Below are 21,577 nucleotides of genomic sequence, written 5' to 3'. Positions count from 1 at the left end.
TGGTGGTGGAAACATCATGCTTTGGGGCTGTTTCTCTGCAAAGGGGCCAGGACGACTGATCCGGGGAAATGAAAGAATGAATGGGGCCATGTATCGTGAGATTTTGAGTGCAAACCTCCTTCCATCAGCAAGGGCATTGTAGATGAAACATGGCTGGGTCTTTCAACATGACAATGATCCAAAGCACACCGCCAGGGCAACAAAGGAGTGGCTTTGTAAGAAGCATTTCAAGGTTCTGGAGTGGCCTAGCCAGTCTCCAGATCTCAACCCTATAGAAAACCTTTGGAGGGAGTTGAAAGTCCGTGTTGCCAAGCGAAAAGCCAAAAACATCACTGCTCTAGAGAAGATCTGCATGGAGGAATGGGCCAGCATACCAACAACAGTGTGTGGCAACCTTGTGAAGACTTACAGAAAACGTTTGACCTCTGTCATTGCCAACAAAGGATATATTACAAAGTATTGAGATGAAATTTTGTTTCTGACCAAATACTTATTTTCCACCATAATATGCAAATAAAATGTTAAAAAAACAGACAATGTGATTTTCTGGATTTTTTTTTCTCAGTTTGTCTCCCATAGTTGAGGTCTACCTATGATGTAAATTACAGACGCCTCTCATCTTTTTAAGTGGTGGAACTTGCACTATTGCTGACTGACTAAATACTTTTTTGCCCCACTGTATATATATATATATATATATATATATAACTTCTTCTGGACCATCAGCAACAAATCAACCACCACAACCATGATCTTCTGCATGATAGGAGTTCAGTGGAGATGAGGATGAATGTGGATGTAGCAGTAGTCCTACGCTTCCCCTGGATACCTCACCACAAGCTGCAGCTATCCCATGCCCGAGCAGCACAGTAGGGAGCTTCCTACCACTGGTAACAGGCGGCAAGTAGACATTGGTGTTTTAGAATATCTATCGCGCACTGTTAATGATGATGTTGAGCCGGCATATGGTCATAGTCTTGCACGGTATATGCGCACAATTCCCAGTGAGGTGAGGCTGCGTGCCAGAGGTGAGGTACAAATTAGGATAGATTCATACACTGAACCAAAAAATCCATGTCTGGTTTTCAACTTCCTTGAAAGATGGCAGATGTCCACCAGCAGCCACCTACACATGCCTGGAAGCCATGATGCCCAGCCTATAGCACTCCCAGGACAACCTCCACCATGAATCCCATCACCTCAGTCACATCAAACCCATACCAACACTGCCAACCATATGTGCACTTCTTAAATCCAGCTGCACCTGCCCAATATGGCCACTTGAACATACCCACTGTAGGACAGTGGTCTCTACATGGGTATGGTCGACATGGCCATTCTGTCAAAATGTCAAACAGAAAAAATAAATATACTGTGCTGCTCGGGCATGGGATAGCTGCAGCTTGTGGTGAGGTATCCAGGGGAAGCATAGGACTACTGCTACATCCACATTCATCCTCATCTCCACTGAACTCCTATCATGCAGAAGATCATGGTTGTGGTGGTTGATTTGTTGCTGATGGTCCAGAAGAAGTTCCAACCTCCCCTTCAACTTAGCTTACAGGGTTCAATTTGACCTTGGAATCTAATATTGTTTCTCGTTCAGTAATGTTGGATTCGGTTCTGTTATTTGACAAAATTCTAAGTTCTAGAATTTTTAATTTATGTACTTTAAGACCAAGTATAAAAATGAATGTCAAGCATACACTTACAAATCGAAATCCATAATGGGAGCTAGGAAATTCAATTGGTCATAATATATATTTTTCCACTTTTTACTTGCTGCTGCACCACTCTTGGCCCGCTGCTGACGCTCATGGCGTTACTGATCACGGCATCTGCATCACCGTCTTGGGACATCAGCCACTGCAATAAATCAATCTAAGAATTATCACCTTGTTTGCATTTTGATTGATAGGTTATAGTGTAAACTTGCCTTCAGCTTGCCAAGTGTGTATGAACAAACATGCCAGTTATTCGAAATAACATCATGCGGAATAATGTATATATATATTTTTTGTTTTTACTTACTAATGTCCTGCTGTAAATCATGTGGACTTTCCTCATAATTGGGGAACATTTGGCAACATATGCATCTCCAAGCTGCATCCTTTCTATTGCAGTCCGCATAGTTGGCGTCACATTGATCCCAGATTTCAGGCCTCTCTTTCACCAGAACATTCAGCATTTCCATATTGATATGTCTGGCCATGTTGCTGGTATCCGGTGTGTTCCTGTCTTTTTATTGGCTGCCAGGACAATCTGCATGATGAAATTACCTGGCTTCAGGAAAATGTGTGCATATTTGTTGCTTGCTATACGGATGGTCCGTGTGGCCTCCTAGTTTATCTCGAACCCATAGGTTTGCATTTGCGAAGCTCAAACGATACGCGTACAATCACATCCTGCTGCAATTTTACACGCACACCGAATACACCTGTGAAGAAAAACGCTGAGCTACCCCATAGATTAACACTGGGTTGTGTGCTATGTGATGTTTTCTCGCATAGCACTAGGCCGTATTCTACGGTAGTGTGACTCCGGCCTTAAAGTGAGAAAAGTAAGCAAGACCAACCACAGCCTCCCAGACACTGCTCAGAGAGGTGTGTTCACTGTAAATCTTACATTTAAGAAGGGTCCACAAGTACTTAATACGGTTTAGATCAGGTAAGGAAGGTGGCACAATCTCATATTTAATGTCTTTACTGACTAGCCAAGCATTGGAGACTTTGATGCATGCAATGGAGTATTGTCCAGCATCACAATCATGGTTTTTTGAATGATGTAGATTTTTACCTGTACAACTTCTGGAAGAAAGGGCGGTCTGTGTCGTTATTGATAAATCCACATGTTACTTCACGTTTGACTCTTCTCAAATCTTAGCTCAGTCTTGATGTTTTTATTTCTGTGTCTTGTTCAGTGGTGATCAATTGTTAGGAGTCGAGTTTCCTCTGCTGCACAGGGGGAATCTCGATCCGTCTCCGCTGCGGTCTCCCATTCTCCTCCAGCCGCAGTGGAGTCTGCTCAGCAGGGACGTCGATCCCAGCGTCTCGCTCACTCTGACTCTGTGCGAAGAGTTACTGCTGCTTTTCCTGCTTCTGCCATTGAAGCCAGTGCTGGGCAGCGGCGAGTGGACGTTTCTGGATCTAAGTCCTTATTTGCACACACTGAGCATGCCCAGGGCAAGATCTCCTGTTGGAGATCGAGGGTCTCATGCTCAGGTACTGCAGCACATCCCATTGGTCCTTTTGGCAGGTCCTGAAAGGGCAAAACTTCTGTAGCTGTTTCCTGTGCTGCAGCTATATAAACTGCGCATGACCGCACGGCCATGCGCTAGTATTGTCTTGTAAATATGTGTGTGTGTTGTGAGTGAAAGTCGCTCTTTAAATAACCCTCCCTATTGAATGTCTGTTCACGGAAGGTGTATGTTTGCTATCTAGCGCCCGACTTATCCAACAGCACGTAACACACATTTCAGCTACCAGTTGCTGTGTCCGCCTGTACGGCGCCGTGCGCTTGCTCTGCGCTTTCCTGACCCAAGCCTGGGTGGTTAGTGGCGTCCGTCTGTGCAGCACCGCACGCACTCTTGTGCCTTTCATATTATTATTTAGTTTCCTTACACACCCAGTTGCGGTGTTGTGCCAGCAAGTGTCTAATCGGACTTCAATCCTAGTTGGGGTTGAGTTCGCTGACTACTTGCTCGCGCTCTATGTGCGGTACCGCGGTCCTGTGACGCAACAGGATCGCTTCCTTCACGCAGGGTGTAGTTAACCCGTGCGTGCATACTTGTAGTACCGCCATATAGTCCGTCTTACTAGCAGCAGGGTTTTTCACCTGCACGGTGGACCTCGGACTGCGAACGCACCAAGTTCCATTTCATCTAGTACTTGGTGCGTTCCGCCAGTCCTAACATCAAGTTTAAGCCTTCTTTACCTTGGTCACTAAGCACTGAACATCGTGTACTTCTGGGCACTGCAGAGCAGTTGAAGTTCTGGAATATGACAGCTCTAGAGGATAAGGGGTTGCTTGTCGCTTCACGTTTGATTCTTCTCACATCTTTGAAAGTTAAAATGTGTCTTTTTTCTGAATATGGATTTTCTGTACACTTATTGACTATTTGCACCAAATTTTTAATGGTTCTGGGATCAAGCCCCAATAGCTTAACAATTTCAAGAGTTATGCATATCTCTATCAAACATGACTGAAAGTGTTGGCGCCCTTGAGATTGCTCCAGAAAATGAAGTATTTCTCAAAAAAAAATACAGCAATTACATATGCTCTGTTATTCACATATTAATTTCCTTTGTGTGCTTTAGAACAATACAAAGTATACATGAGAAAAAAAGGCAAATTGGACATACTGCTCTAGCAAAAATTAAGAGACCACTGCAAAATGTTCAGTTTGTCTGATTTTTCTCATTATAGGCATATTTTTGAGTAAAATGTAAAATGTTCTTTTATTCTATAAACTTCTGACAACATGTCTCCAAAGTTCCAAGCAATACATTTTGTATTTATTTTCTGACAAAGAAAAATGGTCAAAATTAAAAAAATTAACAGAGCTTTCAGGCCTCAAATAATGCAAAGAAAACAAGTTCATAATTATTTAGAAACAACAATACTAATGTTTTAACTCAGGAAGAGTTCAGAAAACAATATTAGCGCAGGATTTAAATACCGCTTCACTGATTGGTCGCGCCGTGACCAGTCAGCGACAGGCACAGTCCGGCCACGAATGGGCACACAATTTAAACCCCGCTGCGCTGATTGGTCGTGCCCAGCCGGCAATAAGCAATCAGTAGTGTTGAGCATTCCGATACCGCAAGTATCGGGTATCGGCCGATACTTGCGGTATCGGAATTCCGATACCGAGATCCGATACTTTTGTGGTATCGGGTATCGGTATCGGATACATAGAGATGTGTAAAATAAAGAATTAAAATAAAAAATATTGATATATTTACCTCTCCGGCGGCCCCTGGACTCAGCGCGGGTAACCGGCAGGCTTCGTTGTTCAAAATCAGCGCTTTTAGGACCTGAGAATCACGTCCCGGCTTCTGATTGGTCGCGGGCCGCCCATGTGACCGCCACGCGACCAATCACAAGCCGCGACGTCACCGCAAGCTATTAGCGCGCTCATTTTTGAAAAATGAGCGCGTTAATGGCTTTCAAAGACGTAGCGGCTTGTGATTGGTCGCGTGGCCGCGACCAATCACAAGCCGCGACGTCACCGCAAGCTATTAACGCGCTCATTTTTAAAAATGAGCGCGTTAATGGCTTTCAAAGACGTAGCGGCTTGTGATTGGTCGCGTGGCCGCGACCAATCACAAGCCGCGACGTCACCGCAAGCTATTAGCGCGCTCATTTTTGAAAAATGAGCGCGTTAATGACTTTCAAAGACGTAGCGGCTTGTGATTGGTCGCGGCCACGCGACCAATCACAAGCCGCGACGTCACCGCAAGCTATTAACGCGCTCATTTTTAAAAATGAGCGCGTTAATGGCTTTCAAAGACGTAGCGGCTTGTGATTGGTCGCGTGGCCGCGACCAATCACAAGCCGCTACGTCTTTGAAAGTCATTAACGCGCTCATTTTTAAAAAGCCGCTATTAACGCGCTCATTTTTAAAAATGAGCGCGTTAATGGCTTTCAAAGACGTAGCGGCTTGTGATTGGTCGCGTGGCCGCGACCAATCACAAGCCGCGACGTCACCGCAAGCTATTAGCGCGCTCATTTTTGAAAAATGAGCGCGTTAATGGCTTTCAAAGACGTAGCGGCTTGTGATTGGTCGCGTGGCCGCGACCAATCACAAGCCGTGACGTCACCGCAAGCTATTAACGCGCTCATTTTTAAAAATGAGCGCGTTAATGGCTTTCAAAGACGTAGCGGCTTGTGATTGGTCGCGTGGCCGCGACCAATCACAAGCCGCTACGTCTTTGAAAGTCATTAACGCGCTCATTTTTAAAAAGCCGCTATTAACGCGCTCATTTTTAAAAATGAGCGCGTTAATGGCTTTCAAAGACGTAGCGCCTTGTGATTGGTCGCGTGGCCGCGACCAATCACAAGCCGTGACGTCACCGCAAGCTATTAACGGGCTCATTTTTAAAAATGAGCGCGTTAATGGCTTTCAAAGACGTAGCGGCTTGTGATTGGTCGCGTGGCCGCGACCAATCACAAGCCGCTACGTCTTTGAAAGACATTAACGCGCTCATTTTTAAAAAGCCGCTATTAACGCGCTCATTTTTAAAAATGAGCGCGTTAATGGCTTTCAAAGACGTAGCGGCTTGTGATTGGTCGCGTGGCCGCGACCAATCACAAGCCGCTACGTCTTTGAAAGTCATTAACGCGCTCATTTTTAAAAATGAGCGCGTTAATAGCTTGCGGTGACGTCGCGGCTTGTGATTGGTCGCGGCCACGCGACCAATCACAAGCCGCTACGTCTTTGAATGCCATTAACGCGCTCATTTTTAAAATTGAGCGCGTTAATAGCTTGCGGTGACGTCGCGGCTTGTGATTGGTCGCGTGGCCGCGACCAATCACAAGCCGCTACGTCTTTGAAAGTCATTAACGCGCTCATTTTTCAAAAATGAGCGCGCTAATAGCTTGCGGTGACGTCGCGGCTTGTAATTGGTCGCGTGGCGGTCACATGGGCGGCCCGCGACCAATCAGAAGCCGGGACGTGATTCTCAGGTCCTAAAAGCGCTGATTTTGAACAAAGAAGCCTGCCGGTTACCCGCGCTGAGTTCAGGGGCCGCCGGAGAGGTAAATATATCAATATTTTTTATTTTAATTCTTTATTTTACACATCCCTATGGATCCCAGGGCCTGAAGGAGAGTTTCCTCTCCTTCAGACCCTGGGAACCATGAGAATACCTTCCGATACTTGATGTCTCATTGACTTGTATTGGTATCGGATATCGGTATCGGCGATATCCGATATTTTTCGGGTATCGGCCGATACTATCCGATACCGATACTTTCAAGTATCGGACGGTATCGCTCAACACTAGCAATCAGTGATATTGGCGTGGGATTTAAACACCGCTTCCCTGGTAATGTATATATTTTAGGCGGAAAATCCTGTGTATTCATTGCATTATTCTTAAAACTTAATAAATAAACTACACACATATTCTAGAATACCCGATGCGTTAGAATCAGGCCACCATCTAGTACACAATAACTGACCTGCTTCAACCAATAAGCTTTCAAGCTTACAAAGCTTGGAGTTGGAAAACATGCATAATAATGGTGATGTTTAGAGTTGAGTGACTTTTACTTTTTTAGGATCGAGTCAGGTTTTGCGAAACCCGACATTGTCAAAAGTCGGGTCGGGTGAAATCGGCCGATTATTGCGAAAAGTCGGGGGGCCGACAGAAACACGAAACCAATGCAAGTTCATGGGGAATCAAAGTCGGCAGTGAGTGGAGGACAGGAAAACACCTACAATGTCCATTTTAATGCCAAAAACATCAATTCTTATTTCTTAAGCTTGTCAATCTTAATTTACTTTATAATAATAGTTAGGCATTGAAAACAGGGGGTCATTTTGGCTAAAGTTGTGGGGGGGGGTAGGGCAGGCTCAAGATTTTCGTGGGCCCAGGAAATGCGGAATACGTCACGGCGGTGGAGCAGGGAGAGGTAAGTATTTCAACTTTGCAAGAGCTGTGATCCTGAGCAAACAGGGGGGGCTACTCGTTGGCACTAGGCACTGGCACAGGGCCCCTCATAGTACGGCAGCGTGTTTGACGGTGGGTGGCACCTCCCACTGCCAAAGACACTTTTGCATACTATGAGGGGCCCTGTGCCAGTGACGTCGCCAACGAGTATACCCCCCACCTGATGAAGGAACCTGCACTTTCATCTGCAGATTAAGTACAAAGAAAGAAAAAAGCCAGCTCACCGATATGTGCAAGGAGCACAGAACTTCATCCTGACTCGACGTAGTGCAGATCCAAGTAAAAAAGAAAAATGTTCCAGCTTCTTGATAAAATGTAAAACTTTAATCCATCATGTAAAATAGTAGAAGACACACTCCTGGGACAATGCCATATCACAAGTGAAAAAAGCTACACGTTTCGACCATACGGTCTTTGTCTCAGCTGTGACAAAGACCGTATGGTCGAAACGTGTAGCTTTCTTCACTTTTGATATGGCATTGTCCCAGGAGTGTGTCTTCTACTATTTTACATGATGGATTAAAGTTTTACATTTTATCAAGAAGCTGGAACATTTTTCTTTTTTACTTTCATCTGCACCTTCCTCTTTGTTCCATTGTAAGGTGGTATAGTATGCGGGAAGGGGAACCTGACTTTCAGCAGGGTCAGATTCTGGCTGTGTAGAGTGCAAGGGGAATGTAGTGGTCTGGGTTAATGTACCAGAAGACTCATCTAGCAGTCGCTTGGCAATGGGCAGGATGAGGAGGAAACACAGATATAGGCCTAAATAATAAAGTAAGCTAAATGCAGTTCAAAATTGGTAACAGGAATAAACAGGGGGCATTGCTTTGTTCAGTGGAGGACAACTGTAATGAGTTGCGCAGACACAGTTATTAGGCCCAAAATAAAAAAGTAGGCTAAAAGCAGTTCAAAATTGGTAACAGAACTAAACAGGCGGCATAGCTTTGTTCAGTGGAGGACAACTGTAATGAGTGGCACAGAAACAGTTTGTAGGCCCACAATAAAAAAGTAGGCTAAATGCAGTTCAAAATTGGAGACAGGACTAAAAAGGCGGCATTGCTTTCTTCAGTGGAGGACAACTGTAATGAGTGGCGCCGGCAACAGTTGTAGGCCCACAATAAAAAAGTAGGCTAAATGCAGTTCAAAATTGGTAACAGGAGTAAACAGGCGGCCTAGCTTTGTTCAGTGGAGGACAACTGTATTGAGTGGCGCAGACACAGTTAGTAGGCCCAACTAAAAAAGTAGGCTAAATGCAGTTAAAAATTGGTAACAGGACTAAACAGGTGGCATTGCTTTATTCAGTTGAGGACAACTGTAATGAGTGGCGCAGACACAGTTAGTAGGCGCAAAATAAAAAAGTAGGCTAAATGCAGTTCAAAATTGGTAACAGGATTAAACAGGTGGACTAGCTTCGTTCAGTGGAGGACAACTGTAATGAGTGGCGCAGACATGGTTTGTAGGCCCAAATACAAAAGTAGGCTAAAAGCAGTTCAAAATTGGTAACAGGACTAAACAGGCTGCACAGCTTTGTTCAGTGGAGGTTAACTGTAATGAGTGGTGCAGACACGGTTTTAGGCCCACAATAAAAAAAAGTAGGCTAAATGCAGTTCAAAATTGGTAACAGGACTAAACAGGAGGCATAGCTTTGTTCAGTGGAGGACAACTGTAAAGAGTTAGTAGGCCCAAATAATAAAGTAGGCTAAATGCAGTTCAAAATTGTTAACAGGACTAAACAGGCGGCATAGCTAGGTACTGGGGTTGGCTCCTCTGCTGAGTTGCAGACAGTGGTAGTAGGCACAAAGTATTAACTGGTCTAAATGGAGGCCAGGGCCCCTGTGTATTTTAACTATCATCTATCATTTCAACAAATTTGTATTGGCAGTGCCATTGAAGGATTTAACAGCACAGACTACACAGTGGTGGAGCAGGCAGAGGTAAGTATTGCAAGTGGTAGAGCACTGTTTGAGCTGGGGGGAACACTCTCTCGTGGGCGGCGGTACTAGCACAGGGCCCCTCATATTACGACGTTGTGTCTGATGTTGGGTGTGCATCACCACCATCAGAGACACCTCATTGTACTATGAGGGACCCTGTGCCAGTGCCGTCGCCCAAGAGTTGGCACACGCAACTGTCCAGGCAAACGGCACTCACACGGGTGCTTGCGCCAGGTGGTGACCACGGCTCTGTGGGGGGAGTCAGCCCATTTAGGGAGGTATAAAAATGGCCTATGGTGGACATTCAGCAGCTGCACATAGCGGAATTGGAGAAGTCAGTAAGAGGAGGCCAAAAGCAAGACATTTTCAGGCAAGCTACGTGTCAGCAGGAGAAGGTGGGGCAAAATTATTTGAAATCCATGATTGGTTCATTTTAATGAAGGATAGATCATCAACATTCTGGGTATCCAGACGTGTCCTTTCTTCGGTCAGTATTGTACCAGCAGCACTGAAGACTCTTTCTGATAGCACACTAGAAGCAGGGCAAGCGAGCTCCTGCAATGCATATTCTGCCAATTCAGGCCAGGTGTCTATTTTAGATGCCCAGTAATCAATGGGGAATGACCTGTGAGGGAGAACATCGATACGAAAAGTTGTTCGTAACCATACTGGATAAATGATGTCTCCTGTCAGTTTGAATCGATGCAGCAGTACCTGTCGTGTCAGTGGTCATTACGAAATCACTCCACAACATGGTCATAAAACCCCTCTGTCCAACGCCACTTCGGATTTGTGCACCTCTAACACCTCTGCCATGTTGCCCCCTACAGCTCGTGTGAGAACCATCACCGCCGCTGTGTGCTGGGAATGCCTGAGCCAAACGGTCTACAAGAGTTGCTTGTTTGGTAGCTAATATTTGCTCAAGGTTCTCATGTGGCATGATATTTAGTAATTTTCCTTTATATCGTTGATCCAGGAGGCAGGCCAACCAGTAATCGTCATCGGTCATCATTTTGATAATGCGGGGGTCCCTTTTTAGGATACGCAAGGCATACTCAGTCATGTGGGCCAATTGTCCAGGTGTCAATTCACTGCTTGTGCTGGGTTGAGGAGCACTTTCTTGCAAATCAACATCACTTGTGACCCGCAAAAACCCTGTACCTGACCTTGCAATGCCACCAGTTTCTATTGCCCCCTGTGAAGCATCCTCCTCCCATAAATATTCATCCCCATCATCCTCCTCCTCTTCATCCGCCACCTCGTCCAGGAGAGTTCCCTGAGCAGACAATGGCTGACTGTCATCAAGGCTTCCCTCCTCCTCGGCTGCAGACACCAGCTCCTTAATGTGCGTCAAAATTTGCATCAGCAGACGCATTAGTGGGATGCTCATGCCTATGATGGCGTCGTCTGCACTTACCAGCCATGTGCATTCCTCAAAACACTGAAGGACTTGACAGAGGTCATGGAGCTTCGACCACTGCACACCAGACAACTCCATGTCTGCCATCCAACTGCCTGCGTATGCGTCTCCTCCTACAAATTAATTACAGCACGCCTCTGTTCGCACAGCCTCTGAACCATGTGCAGTGTGGAATTCCACATTGTTTCAATGTCGATTATTAGGCGGTGCTGGGGAAGATTCAGCGATCACTGATGGTTCAGCATACAGCTGGAGTGTACGGGCAACCGGCGCATGTGCGAGCAAAGTCTTCACACCTTCAGGAGCAGGGCTGGTAACTCCGGATAATTTTTGAGGAAGCACTGCACCCCCAGGTTCAAGGTGTGAGCCAGGCAAGGTATGTGTTTCAGTTCTGAAAGGGCTATGGCAGCCATAAAATTCCTTCTGTTATCACTGACTACCTTGCCTGCCTCAAGATGTACACTGCCCAGCCATAACTGAGTTTGTTGCTGCAAGTACTCATCCAGTACTTCTGCGGTGTGTCTGTTGTCGCCCAAACACTTCATTTCTAAAACAGCCTGCTGACGCTTACCACTAGCTGTTCGATAATGGGACACCTCATGTTCAACACTAGCAGTTGCGGATGGAGTGGTCGTGCGACTGCACTCTGTGGATGAGCTTTCACTTCTGGAGGAGGAGGAAGAGGGGGAGGGGTGGCAAACGCCTTCAGCCAACTGTTTCCTAGACCGTGGGCTAGGCAGAACTGTCCCACTATGGCTGTCCCCTGTGGACCCTGCATCCACCACATTAACCCAGTGTGCCGTGATGGACACGTTACGTCCCTGGCCATGCCTACTGGTCCATGCATCTGTTGTGAGGTGCACCTTTCTATTGACTGATTGGCTCAGTGCATGGTCAATGCGGTCTTTGACATGCTGGTGGAGGGCTCGGATGACTTCTCTCGCAAAGAAGTGTCGACTGGGTAGGTCATAGCGTGGTACTGCGTAGGCCATCAGGGCATTGAAAGCTTCGCTTTCAACCAACCGGTAGGGCATCATCTCTAACGAGATTAGTCTAGCAATGTGGGCGTTCAAAACCTGTGTACGTGGATGAGAGGATGAGTACTTTATTTTCCTAACGAGAGTCTCTTGTAGGGTGAGCTGGACTGGAGAGGTGCATATGGTGGAACTAGCGGTGGTGGTGGTGGACATGGCGGATTGAGAGAGGGTTGGTGATAGTATTCTCGATGTTGGCCTACATACAGTGTTTCCTACCAATAACCTTGTGATTCCCTGACTGCTTTGGCCTTGCGACGATACCTCCACATTTGCTACTGGTGGTGTCCTAACCGATGGGCTTACAGTGAGGAAAGCAATGTAGCGTTGCTGACTACCTTCATTCTGAGCAGGTGAACCAATGGTATGGGACGTTTGGTAGTTAGTCCAGGCTTGCAAGTGCATGCTGGTTAAATGTCTAAGCATGCACGTTGTATTTAAATGTTGAAGATTCTTCCCTCTGCTAAAGGTCTTTGAGCATTTCTTACAGATAACTTTTGACTGATCATTCGGATCTTGGTTAAAAAATTGCCACACTGCACTCTTCCTACTATGGAATACCTTTTTAGGCATTGCACACTGTGCTACTTACACCAGATGGCCACGCTGTCCTAAAACTGTTTTTGTTTTTGACAAAAGTTTTTGGCCTGATACGGGCCAGCCAGATGACAGCTGTTGCAATGTAGATGGCTGCTGTGGATCATCCTCCTCCGCTTCTGAGCTACTGGCAGCAGCACCCTCTTCCCTCAATGGCTGCCAATCTGGGTCAACAAATGGGTCATCTATCACCTCCTCTTCAATGTCATGTGCACCTTCCTCTGTGTCACCATGTAAGGTGCTATAGCATTCGGGACGGGGCACCATAGTCTCATCAGGGTCAGATTCTGGCTCAGTACATTGCGAGGGCAATGTAGTGATCTGAGTCAATGGAAAAGCACAATAATCTAGCCGTGGCTGTGCATCAGTGCACTCTATGTCTGATTCATCTTGTAATGGGCAGTTAGCAATTTCCCATTCTAACCCAGGCACGGTATGTGTAAAGAGCTCCATGGAGTAACCTGTAGTGTCGCCTGACGTATCCTTCACTTTTGGTTTGGGTGAAGTACACAAGGAAACATCCTATTCCTGACCGGGAGCATCCACTGACGACTCGCTGCTTTTATATATGGAACACTCTGAAGAGGAGGCGAAAGAGCTAGAGGCTGAGTCAGCAAGGAAAGCCAAAACTTTTTCCTGCTGCTCCGGCTTTAAAAGCTGTTTTCCTACTCCCAGATAAGGGAGTCTTCGAGGCCTTGTGTAGCCAGATGATGATGCTGGCTCAACACCTCCAGCCATAGGTGCTATTTTGCTTTTGCCACTACCACCAGATGCAACACCACCACCATCAGTACCAGCTCGCAACCACCGCCCACGGCCTCTTCCACCTGACTTCCTCATTTTTTGGAAAATCTAACCAAAATAACAACCGTTATATATGGTACTTTAAAACAAGGTAGAAGGTGTATATAAACGTGTTGAGATTTTAAATCTCCCTTTTTTTTGACAGACTGAATGAAAACTCAGGCCCTGTGCAAAAAACAACACCATGTAAGTGGCTGAAAGTGGCTGGCTGATATACCACAAACTAACAGGACTGAAATATATCCACTTTGTGATAATTTGAATCTCACTTTTTTGGGGGGAGACTAAACCAAACCTCAGGCCCTGTGCATAAAACAACACAATGTAAGTGGCAGAAAGTGGCTGGCTGATATACCACAAACTAACAGGACTGCAGTATATCCATTTTGTGATAATTTGAATCTTACATTCCCTGTTGGACACAGTAAGGAACATACTGCTGACCAATGATCATTTTTAATCCCACATAAAAAATGTAACCTACAACAAAGGAACAATGTATTATTTGTTGCTTGATCACTGGGCAGGTTTTTACTGGGCAATGATTAGGAGAAAACTTTCCTAAGAATGTTTATTTGGATAATTATCAAGCATAAAAAAGCCTATACCCTGTGTAATTGATGCACTAGGATAATTTTACATGCATTCTTAATTTGCAGATAGTCCTTAACCCTGCGTCAGGCGCATCCCTGAGAACCATATGGGAGCAATGTGCCTGACAGACCATGGATAGAAAATCGCTTACATTTCTAGTTGTCTCCATTTCAGGATTCTAAAAGTAATCAGTGACCTTCATAGGGATGTACTGAAAGAGAGTACACAAAATAAGATGCAAAAAAAAACCATTTAATAGTCATAAACCGATTAAAACAAAAAAATATCAAATCTCTCAACTCCCCCCAAATGGCTTCCAGTTTTCAGGACATATTCATTACAGAACATTAAAAGTAAGAAAAAAATGAAATGGTAGTGCATTTAGAGGCAGATCGCATTTTGACATGCATTCATAATTTGACATCCTTCTGCCACCAGTTTTAATAGTGCAGGTAGTGCATCTAATTTATTGAGAGGTGGTGATTTTTCTTGACCATCTTTGAGATGAAATCTATTCAGCTGGACTTGTAGGCTAGAGGGGATTCCACTCGTCTTCAGACTTCTTTGGCATATCTCTCCACTCATCGGTTCATTAGTCAATGTTTTCAGGTAAATTCTTTTACACAGTGGTTCTAGTTGATTGTTGACGTAAATCACTTGCAAATTTATACCACCCACATCAACATTGTGAAGAAGATGACTATTGGCGAGAGCTTGATGTTTCGGCTAACACTGTAAGTGGCTTCTGTCTCCACTTGGTCTTTTTATGTTTGCCCAATTAATAGCTGTTATCTGAATTATGTTCATCTGTATCAGTCTCCTGACCATCCTGCTCTGTACCTGAATCACGTTTACATTCTTCCAACTCATTGTGAGAAGAAATATCACTCTTTTCCCCTAAATCTTTGTGTGGTCTCCCTTATCATCATTCAAAAACAGATATTTCATTTTTTCTGCATCGCAGGGGTTAGATAAATCATACAGTTTACTGGCCATTTCAGCAGATAATCTGAAGTGAGAGAGAGAGAGAGAGAGTACATGTGGGCATAATGTGCCTGAGGCCACCCTCTTTATTTCTCAGAAAACCCAACTTATTTCCACAAACTTTTCATTAGTAATTCATAAAACAGGCTAAATAAACAATTGTGATGAATAAAAAGAGAAAATACTAACCTTCAAATGTGAGATGAATTCAGGTGCAGTGTGCCTGAGAAGCCACAAAGGTCAGATCTGCTCTGCAGACCGTCTGCTGTAATACTGTGAGATCAGGTTTCAAGGAGCATGTAAAGTCAGAAATAAAGGTACCGTCACACTTAGCGACGCTGCAGCGATACCGACAACGATCCGGATCGCTGCAGCGTCGCTGTTTGGTCGCTGGAGAGCTGTCACACAGACCGCTCTCCAACGACAAACGATGCCGGTAACCAGGGTAAACATCGGGTAACTAAGCGCAGGGCCGTGCTTAGTAACCCAATGTTTACTCTGGTTACCATCCTAAAAGTAAAAAAAACCCAAACACTACATACTTACCTACAGCCGTCTGTCCTCCAGCGCTGTGCTCTGCACTCCTCCTGTACTGTCTGTGTGAGCACAGCGGCCGGAAAGCAGAGCGGTGACGTCACCGCTCTGCTTTCCGGCTGACCGATGCTCACAGCCAGTACAGGAGGAGTGCAGAGCACAGCACTGGAGGACAGACGGCTGTAGGTAAGTATGTAGTGTTTGTTTTTTTTTACTTTTAGGATGGTAACTAGGGTAAACATCGGGTTACTAAGCGCGGCCCTGCGCTTAGTTACCCGATGTTTACCCTGGTTACCAGTGAAGACATCGCTGAATCGGTGTCACACACGTCGATTCAGCGATGTCTACCGGGAGTCCAGCGACCAAATAAAGTTCTGGACTTTCTTCCCCGACCAGCGACAGCACAGCAGGGGCCTGATCGCTGCTGCCTGTCACACTGGACGATATCGCTAGCGAGGACGCTGCAATGTCACGGATCGCTAGCGATATCGTCTAGTGTGACGGTACCTTTACTGTGAAGGGGAGATTTTCTGATAGTTTGGATAGGAGAGAGAAACAAAACTAATTGAGCTGTGTCTGTCAAATCAGCTGCACCTGACAGAGGGTTAAAGTAGATTTCGGATGCTCTCTTTAAAATCATCCCTATGAAGGTCACTGACTATTTTTTGAGTTTTGAAATTGAGATAATTAGATATTATAGGTGGTCTTATGACCTGTTCCTGTCAGGCGCAATCAAACTGAACTTGGGAATGCCGGCGGTTCATCTGAAAGAGGGTTAGTAGCCATAAATGTACTAAAATAAAAAGTTCACAAATTTCGAAGCCACTGTCAATTAGCCTCCAGTTTTCAGGACATAACTATTACTAAACATTAAAGTTAGGTAAAAAACTTAATTGTAAGGCACTTAGATGCTACTGGAGCCAAGATTACTCAGATTCAGAAGTTAAAACCTAAGCAGAAGAAACATATTGGCAGAGAGAAAAGCCAGTTTGTTAGATCACATTATCATATCATATAGTATATACAGTGTTTCCTCACCACGGTGCACAAGAGCCGCCAACACAGCATGTTTTCAGGATTTCCTTAATATTGCACAAGTGAAGAAATTGTTGCCTGTAAAAGGTGATGTAATTTTCAACTGTGAAATATTAAGGAACTCCTGAAAACATGACTTGTTGCTTAAGATTGGAGATTTAAGATTTAAGATTAAGATTTAAGATTGTTGCTTAAAGATTGGAGTTTGGGAACACTGTCATATCATATTGAATCAGAGATTATTATTATGTGTTCAGGTGCAATCTGCCAGAGGCCATTTCTAAGAAAAACCTCTTATTTCTTAGAATACCCTACTTATTTCTGTGAAATATCCAAAAGCTTTGCAATTTTCACTCATAAAACGAGCAAAATAAATAATTGTGATAAAAAAATCCAGAAATTATGAACCTTCAAAAGTAAGAACCTTCAGGCGCAATGAGCCTGAAAGGCCACGGAGGTTACACCTGCTCTCTGCAAGGATAGCGGTAAAACTAAGTGGGGGGTTTCAAGCAGCACCTGAAGATAGGAAGGTACTGGGAAAGGTGGAATCTCTTGCTGCTTTGGAGAGGAGAGGGAAACAAAAACGTGTTAGTTGTGCATGTGTACAAAGGTTACATATGCAGCATATTTTTAAACTGTAGTTTCCTGATGGAAAACCCACTGCACATTAGTCAGAGTATTATTGTTTAGATTTTACAAATTGTCATTAACACACTGCAAAGAAAATTTGCAACAGGAGATCAAATGTGCAGTGGATTTCAGATAATGAGTATGTCACTGCTGCTCATTTCATCCTATGCAAAAGGCTTACGTTGCACCCCAGGAGTCCGGTTGCCAATGTGGCATTGCCTCCCTCACAGAGTGTGATATCATGTCTAGAAGCAAGGAGGGGTCCCCTTACCAGGTAATTACACCAGCATCCAACACTTTTCCTTACTCCAGACCAGAAGGGGGAGCTATAACACTCAGTTTCAGAGGAGCTTCCCTATAAGTTCTGGCCTGGAGGTGGACTTAGTTAGTCAGTAGTCTGAGTCTGAGAGGAGAGAAGTCAAGGAGAACCTGGGGAGTGGAGCTGTAACCAAGCTCACCCCAGAGCTGAGCGCTGACAAAGAGGACACCAGAATCCTTGGCTGTGTGGGTGCTGTACTCCCCAACAGCCGAATCAGGAGGGCAAGGACCTGCAAGCACCCTGGCCACACCTTACCCATGCCCCAGTCTGCACCTGCAACTAACAAGTAAAGGTAAAGGAAACTGCAGTCCTTGTGTCTTCCCATCATTTCCTGCACCCTCAGTCCTGCACCCCAACATCTACGATCCCTTACCAAGTATACCGGTAGCCCTGGGGCCCCGCTCCATCCCAGCTGCATCACCATCGGCCCCAGCAGTCCCCTTAAGAGGAGTCGGCCACTCATTGCTGAACACCACAGGTGGCATCGCAAGCTAATCTCTCATAAACTTTATTAGCCTTACAATTTACTTCTATTGGATGCCCAGGGCCACGGACTAGGTCACTGCTGCCATGAAAACCCCCCTGAAGAACAGTTGGACCCAGCCCGAGTACCCAACGGCCCTAGCTGGTGCTCCATTTTGGTGTCACGAACAGGAAATCATAGCCCGGTACCATCGGGTCCTGTGTGCCATAAACTTTATTGAACTGTGTGGTAACAGCCATTATCATGCCGCATGGAGTGCAAGAAGCCGAAGGGGCATGTTGTCGTGGGCGGAGCCCAAGAGAGGGCACAAAGAGAAGACCTGCCGCGAGCTCGGATATTAAGCGGCGGGAAGCAAGAGGCCCCGACTAGGACACCCTCAGGAACTCAATCGATCCCGCCTATGAAACATCCGCTTACTATGGTAACAATACCCTGAGCCTGGCTAAGATTCTTTAGGGGAAGCTGCCGCAGCTGCCATAATGCCACTATCAATACCGCACAAACCGAGAGCGGCCTGGTTACCACAGAACTCAGGGGAGTCGCAAACCCTGAGCGATTTCAAGAAGAGACTATGCAGTTTGTTTGAAGTGTACTCCCTGTCTGAGAGTCAAAAATTCGGCATCCTTACTGGCCAGTTAACTGGTGCAGCCCAGAGGGAAGTAAAGTCCTGGCTGGACACTGATAAAAGAACTGTCAAGCAAATCTTGGAAAAGCTCAAGGACACCTTTGGCACCCGCACTGCAGCAGAGATAAAAATGAGATTCTTTGGGTGTAAACAAATGGTGCAGGACAGTATACGTGACTATGCCCTTAATCTTCTGGAGGCACTGCGAGCTGTGGTAGACCCCGGCAGCTTGCAAGATGAGGATAGATTGCTAAAGGAGCAGTTTATTGAGGGACTCCTGTCCAACACCCACAGGACACAGCGGCGCATTATGGCCCTACAAAACCCTGACCTGGACTTTGCGCACTTTAAAGATAGGGCTATCCGGGTGCTGCATGAACCAAATTCCCGCAGCATCGCACCACTTAGGCGCCCAGCAATTACATACCAACAGGAGCGAGGCGGCATTCTTTCCCCAGACCCTCATTGAGGTCGACGTGCAGATCCTAGATAATGACCCTTCTGCAAAACAACATCTCCAGGTCCAGGAACTGACAAAAAAGTGGCTGCACTAGCCAAAACCATGCAATCCATGCAAGTATCCCCAAAGGAGAAGATCCAGCTTGCCTCCAGCCCAGATGACATCCCGTGGCGATGGCGGAAGAGAATCCCACTGACCAGAGGGAGAGACAGCGATCGCTACGATGAGGACGGACAGCCCATCTGTTGCCACTGCAACATGGCAGAGAACATCGCAAGATTCTGCAATTTAAACAAGCAACCCCTGAGGCAGATGGCCAACCCATGGGAGTAAGGCAACCAGGCCCGCAAAGCTGGTGAGACAAGTATGTGGGAGGATGGCTGGTCCTGCCCATCGTGATTGATGGCATCCCAATAAATGCTTTACTGGACTTCAGCTCCCAGGTGACAACTATGCCATATATTCTTTACAAATGTTACTGGGCTGACTCTGATATTACCTGCATCCCAGATAATGATCTGACAATAGTGCTCAGCAAGGCTCAGTCTCTGCCACAAGTGGGGTATAAAGAGGTGACCATTAAGGTGGGGCAAGTAGAGTTGAAAGCCCAAGGTCTGATAATTGTAGATATTGATCGGCTAGAATGTAACCCAATAATGGCAATATGTACCAATGTGATAGGAAATTGTCTTTGCAAAATTATTTTTTTATTGCAACAGGTATCCGAGACCACCAGCTCCGGTCAACAGGGTGTCCTGCAAAAAAAAGATCAAAGCCCTGATGCAGAGGCAACAGATAGAGCTGTCTGGTGGAGAAGTCGGTAGTCTGAGTCTGAGGGGAGAGAAGTCAAGGAGTCCTTGGCTACGTGGGTTCTGTACACCCCAACAGCTGAATCTGGACATCTGAAGGCACCACAGCAGATCAAGAGCCTGGGGCTGCCAGTGAAAAGGCAGTGCTCGTGATAGGCTCACACTGTCTGCCATACGGGTTAGAAGCAACATGCAAAAGAGAAACTTGAGCAGAGCTTAGAGCAGCAAGGACCTAAGAGAACAGCGCAGAAGGAGGGCCTCTGAACCCACCTGGTTAGGTGGATCTAAGTTGCTTCCAGTCTTCCTGGACCCCATCATCACCTGTTACCCGTGCCCCGGACTGCACCTGTAACTAACAAGTAAAGGTTAAGGAAACTACAGTCATTGTGTCCTCCCATCATTTCCCGCACACTCAGTCTTGCACCCCAACGTCTACGATCCCTTACCAAATATACCGGTAGCCCTGGGGCCCCGTTCCACCTGTGGGGAGGATAACTTTCCCAGCTGCATCACCATCGGCCCCAGTGGTCCCCTTAAGAGGCGTCAGCCACTCATTACTGAACAACACAGGTGGCATCATGAACTAATCTCCCATAAACTTTATTCCCCTTACAATTCACTTTTATTGGATGCCCAGGGCCATGGACCAGGTCACTGCTGCCTTGACAACCCCCCTAAAGAACTGTCGGACTTGGTCCGAGTACCCCGCAACCCTAACAGGGGCTCCAGTTACGTATGATGCAAACCTGCAGACCTTATGCAGTGAAAGCTGTAGCTGCTGGTTTTGCTGTAAATTTTCTTGGTTGGACATTCCACAGCTTATACATCCACATAGACACAATAGCTCAAAAAACTAGTAGCTCTCAAACTGTCAGGTAAGGTCATGATGACTAGCCATTAGCCAATGAACTAATTAGATTTGGTGGCCAATGGGCTCTTTAAGCAGATATATTGCTGCATTGCTATACCCTTTAACTGCAATCACACTGCAGAAAGTGAAAGTCCCATAGTGATAATAAGTAAAAAAAAAGTGAAAAAAGTTGTAAATTTTTTTTAAAATCACAAAATAATAAAAATAAATAAAATATATTGTACCCTTAAATAAATAATATTAAAAAAAACAAACAAGAAATAAAAGTACATATTTTTTGTATTACCACAACCTGGCCTATAAATTTTTTTGACTAGTTAACCCATACAGTGAACGCCACAAAAATATAAATAAAAAATGGGGCAAAAAATGATTCTTTATCATCTTACCGCTTAACAAAAAGTGGAATAAAACATGATCAAAAAGACAAATGCAAATATAAATGGCATTGCTTTAACCATCATCTTGTCCCACAAAACTCAAGCAGTGAAACAACTCCATCAGCCAAAAACGTAAAAAAAAGTTATAGGTCTCAGAACAGAGCGATGCAAAAACAATTATTTTTTTCATAAAATAGTTTTATTGTTTACAAGCACAAAAACATAAAGATATAAATGGGGTATCATTGTAAACGTACTGGCCCCAAGAAAAAAGCTGTTTTATCAATTTTATTATATGTGGAATGGCATTAAAAAAAGACCAAGAAAACAATTCTTATATTGTTGTTTTTTGTTTATTCTGCCTCCCAAATATCGGAATAGAAAGTG

The sequence above is a fragment of the Ranitomeya imitator genome, chromosome 4, assembly GCF_032444005.1.
Source record: "Ranitomeya imitator isolate aRanImi1 chromosome 4, aRanImi1.pri, whole genome shotgun sequence".
In the NCBI taxonomy this organism is placed as follows: Eukaryota; Metazoa; Chordata; class Amphibia; order Anura; family Dendrobatidae; genus Ranitomeya; species Ranitomeya imitator.
The sequence above is the reverse complement of the archived record's forward strand: the minus strand, read 5'-3'. Positions refer to the sequence as shown.